The sequence below is a fragment of the Grampus griseus genome (genome assembly GCF_964374135.1).
Source record: "Grampus griseus genome assembly, chromosome: 13".
Lineage (NCBI taxonomy): Eukaryota > Metazoa > Chordata > Mammalia > Artiodactyla > Delphinidae > Grampus > Grampus griseus.
Window position 1 is genome coordinate 65652889 of NC_139007.1, and position 15696 is coordinate 65668584.

Consider the following 15696-nt stretch of genomic DNA (forward strand, 5'->3'; position numbering starts at 1 on the left):
CCTAGAAGTCACCTATATTCCTTGACTTGTGGCTTCATCTTCAAATCCAGCTGTGTGGCATCCTCAGATCTCTCTGATTCTGACACTCCTGACTCCTTCTTATATGGACCCTTGTGTTTATGTTGGGCTTATCTGGATAATCCAGAATAAATCTTCCCATTTGAAAACTTTTAACTTAATCACATCTACAAAGTCCCTTTTGCCATATTAGGTAATATATTAACAGGTTTCGGAAATCAGAATGTAGTGATCTTGGCAGGCCATCATTCTACCTATCACAGTCATTTTTCACAAATTCAGTCAATCCATCAATTATTTATTTAATTTTTAATTACTAAAACCAGACCATGGACTTGATCCCTAAGAGACTTAGATAAAACATGGAACCTGTGTCCTCAAGAAACTCAGTGGAAGAGACTGACAAAGAAGCTGACCATTAAATTACAGACAATAAGGGCTAGTTGTCATGTGACAATAGTTAAGAGCACCTAATTCATTCCAAAAAATGGAGTATTGAAGGGAATAATGTCATAAATATTAGCAGAGGAGATTCTGAGATAAGTTACGAAAGATATCTAACGGTGGGCTTGGTGAGAAAAGTATGATTTCCTAAGAGAGAGAAGAATATGCAAAGACAAGGAGACAAGGTTTCTTAAGGATAATAGTAAGTGATTAAATACTGACTTATACACTGGGGAGGGGTGAGACAGCTGAAGCTAAAGAAAAAGTGAAGCCTAGATCATGGAGACTTTGTATTACATACTAAGGAGAAAGTACTGTCAGCATTAAGATAATTTAAAGAGTAGAATTACATGATCAAATATGTATTTAAGGAAGTGATTATTGGTGCAATTATGAATGTTATATGTGAATGTGTCAGCCTGACATACTAGGATACTAGGGATTTAAATATTCTGTAGATCACATATGAGATTGTCATTAATTTAGGCCATTGTAATGAGTATGGAGAAAAGGTAGGTTTCACTGAGACAGATCAAATCATATTTCAGGAGTAATTGAATGTGAATATTAAAAGTTTTGACTAATAGTTTCCATATTGTTTGCCTAGGTAAAAAGAGTTGCCATTCACTGAACTGTAAAATACAGAAGGAATGGACTGTGGTAAAGGATGACTGGTTTAGTTTTTGACAGAATTAGGGTGGTAATAGAATTATAAGCCATACTTTTGAATATATGATGACTTCATTGTAGAAGTCAAGATTAGAGATATAGATTTAAAAATTATATAAATACTGGTGATAGAAACCATGACAATAGATATTCCAAGAAACATATTTAGAATAAGAAGTCAACATGGCTAAATAGAGAAAGAAATATGATGAAAACTAGTTATCTTGAAGGATAGACAGAGGGAGATCCCATAAAGAAGAATGAATAAGACTGGCCAGAGGAGGAGAGGGAAAACAAATAAAATTCATGTCATGAAGGCTACAATAGGAGAGAGTTTTAAGGACTAGATAGTGGTCAAATTTTATGTATGATAATAGCTAATAAAGATTTAATTTGATTTAGAAACTACAGAGCATTATTGACCTTGTCACAAATAAGACCAATTTATAATAAGCACATAAAATAGTTAAAGAGATGATATAAAACTAGGAGATATTATACACAGGAACGCACACACACACACAATATGTAATCACAGGAATCTGGATCAGCCTATAAATGAAATAGCTGCTTATTTACTCCTTTTCTGATACCGTTGCCTGCTCCTTCCAATTTCGGCTTTGTATCAAGTGGCTCAATGCACACAGATTTAACTGAACTGTTTCCTCTCTTCCTCTATCATTTCAGGATGTGGTTAATTATTCCCTCATTTCTGGAAATCAGCTGTGTATCTTCTACTTGGAAGAACATGAAAAATATGATGCTTTTCCTATTTCGAAAATATTCATTTTAGTTGAAAGCATTTAGACTCAGGCTGGGCATGAAGCTTCAGTCAAAATTTTATTACTTTCTTTTGACCCAAGCATTCTCTAAAGCTAATACCATACTAACATTCTACTCTCCTTTTTCAGAATAAAAATTTGAAAAGTAAGAAGGAAGGATCCATTTTTGAAGAAGCAGTTTTTTAGGTGTTCCTCAACTAAATCTATTTTCTTTAGATACAGAAAAATTACAATGTTATAACTTTCCCTAACATATTTGTTCTGTGTGATCATCACCTTACAAATATTAGTCATAATTCTCTTGCCATATGGGATAAAAACACATTTACCCCAAATTCTAAAGTAAACTTAGGAGCTATTAAAAGCATAACGTTCATTCAAATTACCTATAATAAATGTATTGTGTTTCTAATAGGAATCTTAGGTCTCACTTCCTCATAGCTAAATTTTTCCTGCATTTTTAGAACTCTATTCTTGCTTTGGGGCATTCTACTCAGAAATTTTTCATCCTCACAGAATTATTTTTATATTGGGATTGGTGCTTTAATCATTGATAAATTTCTTTTAATACATCACTTTCTGTTAAAAAATTAAAAAAAATTAAAACTTAGTCCATTTGAGCCTCTTGAATCATTATCATCATATAGTACTACGAGGAGTATTTTAGCAGACAAAACTTCCTGCCGACTAAATAATACGGAGCCAGAATAGAAGGTTCTCTTCCTGAAGTATGTGGATTTGCTACAGTCCTACTAGAACCTCTGATATGTTGTCAGTATATACATCAGCTGCCTGAGTGGATGGATGCCATTAGTTCTAATAAGCTGAAGAAGAAAAAGCACTTTAATAGTCTGCTCTAATCAATTCTGATTCTTAGTTTCTTCCTGCTTTAGATAGTTTAATCAACAAAATAATAATTGAATAGGCTCTCTTTATTTCTCAGTATAATAAAACATATCTCCTTTACTGTGTTATTTGAAGTAGAAAGAGCAGTATTATGCCCTATAAAAATCCTATTCAGATACCTCTATATTTGTATCTATCTATATATAGTATAAATATGTGACACTGCATATTCATATAGAGTAAGGTAATCCATGAAAAGGATTTAGAGCAGTGTTCAGCACACAGTAAGATTAAAATTATGTTAGCTATTATTATAATTATTACTATTTATATTTTAAGATATTTTGAATTGTCCTATTCTTCATCTGTCTTATGACATAGGCACTTTGAGATCTTGAGATATTGCTATCCATATTCATGTCCAGCAAACTGGCATTTATACACATAATAGCAGGTAAATACATCTTGGAAAAAGATAAAAATACCCAGGAAAGAATTTATATAAAAATAGACATATGGATGTAAAGCCAATATAATTAAATTCAAGTTAATGTTTTATTATTTAGCTCTTTATGTCTGGAATCTAATTTTTGACATAACTTCCACAATTATTTTCTGGTTTTTAGTATGGCAAAATGAGCATTTAACAAAACCTCTAAAATTAAGAACAATGCACATGTTGTATACAGAATACTTTCCCTACTGCTTTCTAAATATCTCAAAGAAAATATGTTATTGCAAATATAATTTCTACAAATCTGTTCCTTTTAAATATTAGAGTTTGAAATGATTAACAGTGTTTTATGACAGACACCATGTTTTATTAAATTTAGTATTACTGGCACCCGTTAAACAGTTATAGAATATGAACTCTATAAAGATTTGCTGACATGAAAAGAAAATGAAGGATATAAAATAAAATGATTCTGCAATACTCATCAGTAAGTTTTTATTGTACACCATTTATGTATGGATTCAACACCTTGCTAAGAATCATGAGGGATTAAGATGAATTACATTTCAGAAAACAAATCCTTTTCCCTCAAGGAAATATATGAGTAAATAAAAAAGTCACTCCTTCATTCATACAATAAATATTTACTGAACAACCATGCTGAGAGATGTTTCTATTCTAGTTTTTGGGAATTCAGGACAAAGTGCCTGCCCTCAGGGAAACTATATTCTAGGGAAGGGAGACAGAAAATGAAGAAATAAATATATAAATATATAAAATGAGGGCAGACAGTGGGGAGGGATATATTTTATATAACTTGATCTAGGAATAATAATCTTTTTATCATTGATAATTTTATATATATAAAGAGAAATTTTGGTAATTACAGTAACTGTATATACAAGCATTTATATATCTGAAGGATTTCCAAGAAGAGAGAATATCATATGCAAAGATTTGGGGCAGGAGTGAATAGATGTGTCATACTGCAAAGTATGATAATATACCTGGAGCACAGTGAGAAAAATGGAAAATACATAATTTTAGAAAGATTGCCAGAGACCATCATCAGTAAGATTTTATATACCACTGAAAAATACTATAACATTTTATCTAGAGTAAGATGGGAACACATTGATGGCTTTGGAGAGGAAGAATTTACCCTATAGACTCCACAGTAAATTCAATAGACCATTTAATTCCCTTTTGGTTCATGTTAAAACATGAACTGTGTTGTGCTACTAAGGTTTACTATTATACTTTTAAGGGACAAGAAATAATTATAATAATAAATATTTAAATATCACAATATTTTCCAAATAACATATTTGGAGTAAGAGCGGCCAAATATTTTTATATTGAAATGATTTTAAAGTAGACAATTCTCTACTTGAAAAGTTTCCAAAATCAGTTTATTAAAGATGATTGCCATGAATGAATCATTTACTTTATTTTTCAGTGTAAATGAGCTTTAACTTTATATAGAATATAGTTAGCTATATAGCTATCTAGCTGCCTATTTGATTATTAATTACCATTTAGTAAAATGAATATTAAATAACATTTTAAAATACTAGCAATGTTTTCAATAAGGCAGATTTAATTCTGGGTAACTCTGATGATGGGGGTGACTTAAATTGAAATTCCAACATTTTCTCCCCAAAATTATACAAAGCAACAAGAAGAACAAATAAATCCACATGAATCTCATAACTTCAGTCTAACCCAAAACAGTGAACATTTCAAATTTCAATTACCTGTTAGTAGTAAAATAAAGACCAATTTTAATAAAGCTATTCAATTAAGCTCTATGACAAAACTTTACAAAGAACCAAGAGATTGTCTTTAAAAAAAGAAAGAAATCTACAAGCAAAAGGGAAATTAGGGAATGCAATACTGAAGTAGAATCACTCTGAAAAAGTCTGTCTATAAAAATACTGAGAGTTATATTAGATCTGAACACATAGTACAGGAAAAGGACTTCAAAAAGAATAGAAGATTACCCGAGATAGCCTTGAAAAGGCAATGCTTCTTGGAAAAATGTATTTTTAAAAAAGAGAGCAGTTCCTTGGAAATTAAACAATAAAGGGAAAAGTTAAAAGGACAAGAAATTAAGATCCTATAAGAAAAAAGAAAATATTAAAAATCAAAATTCAAAGGACTAGATGACTAAGAAAGAATAGATTCAAGTAAATGCTTAAAGGATGCATTAAAGAAAATTAGGAAAACAATCACATGAATGAAAATAAGATAGAGAAAGAAGGTAAAGTGTCTGAGACAAAAATCATTTAAAAAAGAAAAACAGGCAAAAAAGATCCAATATATGTCCAATTGTATTCCATGAAGAAGAAATTCTAAACAATGAAACAATAAATATTTAATTCTATAACCAAGAAAAGTTTCCCAAAGTAAAAGAAAACCCGAATTTACATAATAAAAATGTCCACGAGGCACTTGGAATATTGTCCCAGATGGTCAACTCTAGGGCATAACCTAGTAAATTATTAGAATTTTAAAATAGAGAAAAAAAATCCTTAGAGGCAAAAAGATTAAGTAACTTACAAGAATATTAGACTGGCATCAGATTTCTGAGAAGCATCAAAAAGATCAAAGCAACAAAGAAACAGAATTTTCAGGGAACTCAAGGCTCAAATTAGCCAATAAATATTATTTTGCCTCAGAGAGACAATATAGAGAATTAGCCATTCTATCCTGTATATAATAAGCTCATCTAAAACAGAGTTGAGCAAGGTAGAAACAGGGGTTTAAATTTTAATACCAGACAAAGCAAAGTTCAAACCATAAAGGATTAATGGCTGCTGTTTAATACAAAAATCACATTTCAACATGATGATAAAAGTTGTAAATATCTACTCATAAAACAACAAAGAAATTGCTTTTATAAAGCAGAAACTACAGAAATTGGAAGGGGACAGAGAAACATTAAAAATAGAAGATGTTAACATAACACTCAATAAGACTGATCAAGTGGAAAAAAATAAAGATTTAAATAAGCAGCTGATTTAATGAAGTAGCCTTACACATTAATAACAGAGAAAACACCTTTGTATCCAGCTCTAATTTCATGGAACAGCAATAATATTGATTGGATTACAAAGAAATCATGATTAAAGTTAATAGAAATATTATAAGCAAAATTCTCCTTATCACAACAAAATAAAACAAAATTAATGATAAAGTCATGAAAAACCCTTCCATATGGAAATTTAATAACATTCTATCCAATGTTTGTAAAAGTTGAAATAAAATCAAAACTACAAATTTGTAAAATACAATAATAAAACCACTACTTATCAAGATACATTAAAGCTATATTAAAGTTATATCAGAGAAAAATCTACATCTTAAATTTTTTTAATCAGTTAAAAGATGAATAAAAATAAACTCACAATTTAACTAGAAAACTCCAAAATAAACCCCAAAAAAGCACAATAGAGCAAATAGTAAAAATATTACAGAATGATGTAGAACAAAGAGAAATAGTTGATTAACAATTCAAAATACCATATTTTGAAAACTAGTAGATAAACAATTACTGAAGAACAGTTAGAGATTTTGTTAAAAACTAAAATAGATATTAAAGCTAAATGTAATGTGATTTTGAATTGAATCGTGGACTTTTTTTGTGTGAAGGACATTATTGAGACAACTGGCATTTAGGTCTGTAAATTAAAGATTGCATCAATTATACAATATAGTACAATTAGGCAATTATACAAATATAATTATGGATGGACATGCTTTTGCTAGTAGGGAATATACACAGGCATCACGCTGCAAGTTATTCTCAAATGGTTCAGAAAGATATAAAATGTAATTATATAGATAGAAAATTATAAAGCAAAATAGGGTAAATGTTAACAATAGAGGAATCTGGGTTTAAAGCACACAGTAGATTTAGATATTATTTTTGCAACTTTTTTCTACCTGAAATTACTTTAACAATTTATAAAATACAGTAAATTTTATTTTAAAATAGAAGTATTTAACTCTTGACAGCCAACTTTAAGGATAGACAGCATAGCTTAAAGTTTATAAGCCAGATTGCTCTAGAGTTATAATTCCAGTCCTGTCATGTATTAATTGTAATATCTCCTACATGTTACTTCACTGGCTTTGTGTCAATTTCCATGTATTAAATATAGAATATTTCATATGAGGTTATTATGAAGATTAATTGAATTGCTATATATATGAAGCATTCAGGTAGAGGCTGGCACATAACAAATGTTTTACAAATCCTTGTTACATAAAATAAAATTTACTTATTTTACCTTCTGCACTGAATTAAAGCAAAAATTCTTCCTTAGACAATATCTATGATCGATGTGTACAATATAGGAAACATGGGATATGTTGTTGAGAAATGAATTCCTATTGAAGATAGGGCATAATACATTAATTTTAAAATCAGGAACAAAACTAATGAGAACTACGACAAATTAAGTAATAGCAACTCAGAGCCAGACCATCTGGTCAAAGCCAGACCCAACATTAGTGTAATTCAAATTAAAAATTAGCATCTCTTAGTTTTCTGATTAAAAAAAAAAAATCTATGTACCAATCTAAATTTGTACCACAGATTTGACACTAAAAGTTAAGGAATGGAGTTCTAAGATAGATTAAAGCAGACAGATGAAATTTTGTCAGGGGTAACAGATGAACATAAAACCATCATTCTTATTGAAAATGTCATATAAAAGCTGAAAAAAAGAGGTTCTGGAAGATAAGCATGAAATCTTTGTATTGCGTTGTTTGCTATGTATGTTTTGGAGTTGGAAAGCATAGTTTAGTCTGGATGTAATTTGTTTATGGATGTTTAGAAACTCTGTCTAGCTGTATGTATTAAGAAGCAATACATATATATATAAAATATATATGTGCATATATATTTATGTATAGGTACTATTTCTGTTTTGGTTTTATATGGAATCAACAAAATAGACAAATAGAGACCAGACATTACAAAGAAGAAAAGGAAACATTAGCTACAGTAGGGGAAAGTTTAAGCAAAGATGAAAGGAATGCTTTTGAAACTCCATCACTTGAAAGGAAACGAAGAAATAGAAAAGGTATGGACTGGTTAGAACGATTCTGGGGAAAGCGCCCAAAAAAGTGTATGCTGGAATCCGATCTCAGAGAGCCAGTGGACTAGGGCAGGAGGCAGGCATGTCAATGGCGGCACATCTGCATTCAATCAGTGCTTTTTTTTCATGAATGCTCTGTTTCTCCTCCTTTTCTCTGAAATCACCCTTCCAAGAGCCCTGAGGCCTTTGGAACATGTGTGCTTCCTCTTTACAAACTTCTCTTGGCATCAGGAGACCTGTCTCTGTTAATTTAACACAAACCCTAAAGTATGCATACAAAGTGCTTTCCTCAACTTAGTTCAAGGACTTAATAATATTGATCTGAAAGTCTTGTCCTAAATTGCCGGATTTGAAATCTGCCCCAGTCACTAGACTGTCTAGCTTCAAACAGTGGAAAAGGTGAAAACCACAGTAAAATCTATCTGATCTCATTCGTGGTTGATGAGACCTCTCTTACACCTTATGCTTCCTATATTTTCTTCCCACCTCTTTTTATGTGGAATCACTAAACTTTCCAACATCAAATTATGTTTAGCTATTTCATCTCTTATCTCCTACATTTCTGCATTCTTGTGTTTCAAATGTGGGCATGGCATTAATGATGCTGAAGTAATAAATGATTCATTTTAAATGAAATGTTTTCTTCTTTAATTTTCTCTTCTATCCCTTAAAAGACAGTGTATGATACCCCATATCTTAATGAAAATAGCTATTTTCATTAAGATCATGAGTCCTAAAAATAATTATAATGCTTTATTTTTATCACTTCTGATCCCTGTGTTCCTACAGATAAAGTCAATATTTTTTCTTTCTTATCTATTTCACTTTGGATTTGATTATTACACTTGTTCTGCTTCTCTTACTATCCTTTAAACTGTTCAGCTAATTTGATATGCATAATTTTCCCATGATAATTCTTCTGTGATATCTTATCACTAGATCTAACTTAACAAGATGATTTCTATTTGATTCATCTATATCTTATTTTCTTCTGTATTTGTTGGAAAGTTCCAAAAACTAAGCAGCCATTTATAATTTTATATAAATATTTTGTCTGTTATTTATGACCAAATTCTATTTATGCAACAAGTATTCTTGAACATTATCCCCATATCTATATTCCAGATAGTGACAGGTGTTTGTGCTACAAAATGAAAAATATCTCCTAGGATTGCTCCCCAACAGAAAGGAAAATATAAATTAAAATAGTAAAAAAGTGTGATGAGTGTTATAACTTTGACCAAGAAATCCATGTGCCAAAAAAGAAAGAATAATCTACTATGTCTTTGAGCATAAAATTAGTAATGTCTTCACAGACAATGCCAGAAAAATAGAGGTAGAGGAACATTATAGGAAATCAGGATATACAATGGACCAATTATAGATGTGTGAGGTATTACACAGCAGGACAAACACACACAAACAGGTATTTTCAGTGAGTGTATAGCATGCAAATAGAGAAGATGAGAGGGAATGAGAAACAAAAGACAGAGAGGTTCCCACGTATCACAAAAGGGATCTCTACTTTGTCTTGGGGAATCACAGAGAGATTTTGAGAAAGAAGTGGCACAATCATTTTCATAATTCAGAAAGATTGTTATAACTTCAATAAAGAAAACTGAACAGGGCTTCCCTGATGGCGCAGTGGTTGAGAGTCCACCTGCCGATGCAGGGGATATGGGTTCGTGCCCCAGTCCGGTAAGATCCCACAGGCCACGGAGCGGCTGGGCCCATGAGCCATGGCCGCTGAGCCTGCGCATCCGGAGCCTGTGCTCTACAATGGGAGAGGCCACAACAGTGAGAGGCCCGTGTACCGCAAAAAAAAAAAAAAAAAGAAAAAAAAGAAAGAAAACTGAACAGAAATAAAATTGAAGAACAGGAGGTCAATGTAGAGACCATTGGACTATTGACAGACTTAATAAAAACATGAAGAGGTATTAAGAGAAGGGGGAAAATGTGAGGTCTACTAAAAAGACAGACAACAGAATTGTGTGGTCAATTGAATATGGATGACGAGAAATCAAACATGATATCCAAGTCTTTGTATTTGGCAACTAGGTCAATAATTGCTTGAGTAAAGGTAAAGAAAACAGGGAGAGGAGCGGATAGGTTCTGGGGATTGACAGGTCAAATTTGAGTTTGCACTACCTTTGAGCCTATGGAGTTGTCAATACAGCAGCAACTATTGGCAGAGGTCTGAATTGTAGGTAAAGTCTGGGCATTTCTAGCACACTTATAATAAGTAATGTTCTGATCATGAATAAGATTGTCCAGGCTAAAAGGCTGGTATAAACAAGAAGCACTATAAAGTGAGACAGTGATCTCCAAAATAGAAAGAGGCTCACGAGAATGGGATGCTGAAGAGCTTCCTGAGAGATGACAGGAAAACAGAACCAACTGAATCAGTGAAGTCAAGAAGTACAAGGACAGACTGTCATACAGAGTGAAGTAAGTCACAAAGAGAAAAACAAATATCGTATATTAATGCATATTTGTGGAATCAAAAATGGTACAGATGAACCGGTTTGCAAGGCAGAAATAGAGACACCTATGCGGAGAACAAATGTATGGACACCAAGTGTGGAAAGGGGAGGTGGGATGAATTGGGAGATTGGGATTAACATATATACATTAATATGTATAAAACAGGTAATTAATGAAAACCTGCTGTATAGCACAGGGAACTCCACTTAGCTGTACAGTGGAAACTAACACAATACTGTAAAACAACTGTACCCCAATTAAAAACAAATTTAAAAAACAGAATGAGGGCTTCCCTGGTGGCGCAGTGGTTGAGAGTCCGCCTGCCAATGCAAGGGACACGGGTTTGGACTCCCACATGCTGCGGAGCAGCTAGACCCGTGAGCCATGGCCGCTGAGCCTGCGCGTCCAGAGCCTGTGCTCTGCAGTGGGAGAGGCCACAGCAGTGAGAGGCCCATGTACCACAAAAAAAGAAAAAAAAAAAAAACCAGAATGAATTGGATTATAAATGAAAAAAAAAAAGAAATACAAGGACTAAAATATGTTTAATGAATTTGGCAAATTAGGCGCTCCTTCATGAGATCATCAGGGTGATTTTAGTGGCGTGGAATGGAGGGAGAATAAACCAGATTATAGGGGCATAAGAAGTAGTGAAATGGAGACAGAGATCCCCATCCAAGAAGCCAAGATTTGATAGAAGAAATTGGGAATGTGATATAATGAATAAAAGATCAATAGAGAGAAATTGTTAATATTAGAAATACTTGAACATGTTTCTTGGTGGAAGGAAATTTACCAGCAGGGAGCAAGAGAGTTTGAACATTACTACTACTGCTGCAACTACTGCTATTAGTAGTAGCAGTTAGAAGAGAATTAGCAGTTCCTTTGTAGAGGACACCAAGCAAAGAGGTGGGTTGGGGGAGCAGCACTGACTTCGATTTAAGTCAGTTAGCACACGCTAAAAATTTGTACATGTGCATGTTTACAGGAAACTTCTGGAGCAATGTCTAAACCAAAATAGTAACTGATGGCAGAACATTCAGTCTTCATAACTGACAAAAAGAGGAGAATCTTGGCAAGCAAGGTCTATCAATAATATCAATTATTACTTATTCAAATAATTCAAGGCACTGATACATTGTCCCAGGAATCAGCACCCTCCTAATTCTACATTACTTTAACCATCTAACTTCCACTGAATAACCCTCTACAATCAAGTCGTTTTATTTTTTCCAACAACTTTTCTCTGCATTCCCACATCATTTTTGTACTTTTATCTTTATTTCCCTTTTGTCTGTTCTTTCCTGGAGAAAGAACAAATGGTGCGCCTCAGGCTGGTGCAACATCACACCAGCCTCTGCCAGTGCAGGCTTGCCCCGCATCCATGCTCCTCCCTCCCTCGGCCTGAGTGAGCCAGAGCCCCCATATCAGCTGCTCCTTTAACCCCGTTCTGTCTGAGCGAAGAACAGACGCCCTCCAGCAACCTACATGCAGAGGCAGGGCCAAATCCAAAGCTGAGCCCCGGGAGCTGTGCAAACAAAGGAGAAAAAGGGAAATCTCTCCCAGCAGCCTCAGGAGCAGCGGATAAAATCTCCACAATCAACTTGATGTACCCTGCATCTGTGGAATACTTGAATAGACAATGAATCATCCCAAAACTGAGGCGGTGGACTTTTGGGAGCAATAATACATATATTTCCTTCAGTTTTTCTCTTTTTGTGAGTGTGTATTTGTATGCTTCTCTGTGTGACTTTCTCTGTATAGCTTTGCTTTTACCATTTGTCCTAGGGTTCTATCTGTCCTTTTTTTTTTTTTTTTTTTTAGTATAGGTTTCAGTGCTTGTTATCATTGGTGGATTTGGTTTTTGGTTTGGCTGCTCTCTTCTTTCTTTCTTTCTTTTTTTTATTGCTTTTTTATTTTTAATAATTATTTTTTATTTTAATAACTTTATTTTATATTATTTTTTTCTTTTTGGCTCCCTTTCTTCTGAGCCATGTGGCTGACAGGTTCTTGGTGCTCCAGCCGGGTGACAGGCCTGTGCCTCTGAGATGGGATAGCCGAGGTTAGGACGTTGGTCCACCAGAGACCCCCAGGCTCCATGTAATATTAAATGACAAAAGCTCTCCCAGAGATTTCCAATGCTAAGACCCAGCTCCACTCAATGACCAGCAAGCTACAGTACTGGACACCCTTTGCCAAACAACTAGCAAGACAGGAACACAATGCCACACACTAGCAGAGAGGTTGCCTAAAATCATAATAAGGTCACAGACACCCCAAAACACACCATCAGACGTGGTGCTGCCCAACAGAAAGACAAGATCCAGCATCATCCTCCAGAACACAGACACCAGTCTCTTCCACCAGGAAGCCTACACAACCCACTGAAACAAACTTAGCCACTGGGGGAAGACACCAAAAACAACAGGAACTACGAATCTGCAATCTGTGAAAGGAGACTCCAAACACAGTAAGTTAAGCAAAATGAGAACACAGAGAAACACAAAGCAGATGAAGGAGCAAGGTAAATACCAACCAGCCAAACAAATGAAGAGGAAATAGGCAGTCTACATGAAAAATAATTCAGAGTAATGATAGTAAAGATGATCCAAAATCTTGAAAATAGAATGGAGAAAATACAAGAAACGTTTAACAAGGAGCCACAAGAGCTAAAGAGCAAACAAAGAATGATGGAAAACACAATAAATGAAATTTAAAAATCTCTAGATGGAATCAATAGCAGAATAACTGGGGCAGAAGAACGGATAAGTGACCTGGAAGATAAAATAGTGGAAATAATTACCACAGAAAAGACAAAAGAATGAAAAGAATTGAGGACAGTCTCAGAGACTTCTGGGACAACATTAAACCCACCAACATTAGAATTATAGGGGTCCCAGAAGAAGAAGAGAAAAATAAAGTGACTGAGAAAATATTTGAAGAGATTATAGTTGAAAACTTCTCTAATATGGGAAAGGAAATAGTTAATCAAGTCCAGTAAGCACAGAGAGTCCCATACATGATAAATCCAAGGAGAAACATGTTAAGACACATATTAATCAAATTATCAAAAATTAAATAAAAAGAAAAACTATTAAAAGAAGCAAGGAAAAAACAACAAAAACACAAAAGCAAATCCCAATAAGCTTAAAATTGAACTTTCAGCAGAAACTCTGCAAGCCAGAAGGGAGTGACAGGACATATTTAAGGTGATGAAAGGGAAAAACCTACAACCAAGATTACTCTACCTAGCAAGGATCTCATTCAGATTTGATGGAGAAATTAAAACCTTTACAGACAGCAAAAGCTAAGAATTCAGCAGCACCAAACTAGCTTTACAACAAATGCTAAAGGAACTTCTCTAGGCAGGAAACACAAGAGAAGGAAAAGACCTACAAAAACAAATCCAAAACAATTAAGAAAATGGTAATAGGAAAATACATATTGATAATTACCTTAAATGTAAATGGATTAAATGCTCCAATCAAAAGACATAGACTGGCTGAATGGATACAAAAACAAGACCCATATATATGCTGGCTACAACAGACCCATTTCAGACCTAGGGACACATATAGACTGAAAGTGAGGATATGGAAAAAGATATTCCATGCAAATGGAAATCAAAAGAAAGCTGGCGTACCAATTCTCATATCAGACAAAATAGGCTTTAAAACAAAGACTATTACCAGAGGGCTTCCCTGGTGGTGCAGTGGTTGAGAGTCTGCCTGCCAATGCAGGGGACACAGGTTCGTGCCCCGGTCTGGGAAGATCCCACATGCCGCGGAGTGGCTAGGCCCGTGAGCCATGGCCACTGAGCCTGCATGTCTGGAGCCTGTGCTCCAAAACAGGAGAGGCCACAACAGTGACAGGCCCGTGTACCGCAAAAAAAAAAAAAAAAAAAAAAAAGACGATTACGAGACAAAGAAGGACACTACCTAATGATCAAGGGATCAATCCAAGAAGAGCATATAACAATTGTAAATATTTATGCACCCAACACAGGAGCACCTCAATACATAAGGCAAACACTAACAGCCATAAAAGGGGAAATTGACAGTAACACAATCATAGTAGGGGACTTTAACACCCCAATTTCACCAATGGACAGATCATCCAAAATGAAAATAAATAAGGAAACACAAGCTTTAAATGACACATTAAACAAGATGGACTTAATTTATATTTATAGGACATTTCATCCAAAAATAACAGAATACACCTTCTTCTAAAGTGTTCATGGAAATTTTTCCAGGATAGATCATATCTCGGGTCACAAATCAAGCCTTGGTAAATTTAATAAAATTGAAATCATATCAAATATCTTTTCTGATCACAATGCTATGAGACTAGATATCAATTATAGGAAAAAAACGTAAAATATACAAACACATGGAGACTCAACAATATGCTACTAAATAACCAAGAGATCACTGAAGAAAACAAAAAATACCTAGAAACAAATGACAATGAAAACACGATGAACCAAAACCTATGGGATTCAGCAAAAACAGTTCTAAGAGGGAAGTTTATAGCAATGCAATCCTACCTCAAGAAACGAGAAAAATATCAAATAAACAACCTTACCTTACACCTAAAGCAATTAGAGAAAGAAGAACAAAAAAACCCCAAAGTTAGCAGAAAGAAGGAAATCACAAATATCCGATCAGAAATAAATGAAAAATGAATGAAGGAAACAATAGCAAAGATCAATAAAACTAAAAGCTGGTTCTTCGAGAACATAAACAAAGTTGATAAGCCATTAGCCAGACTCAATAAGAAAAAAAGGGAGAAGAATCAAATCAATAGAATTAGAAATAAAAACAGAGAAGTAACAACTGACACTGCAGAAATACAAAGGATCATGAGATATACTAAAAGCAACTATATGCCA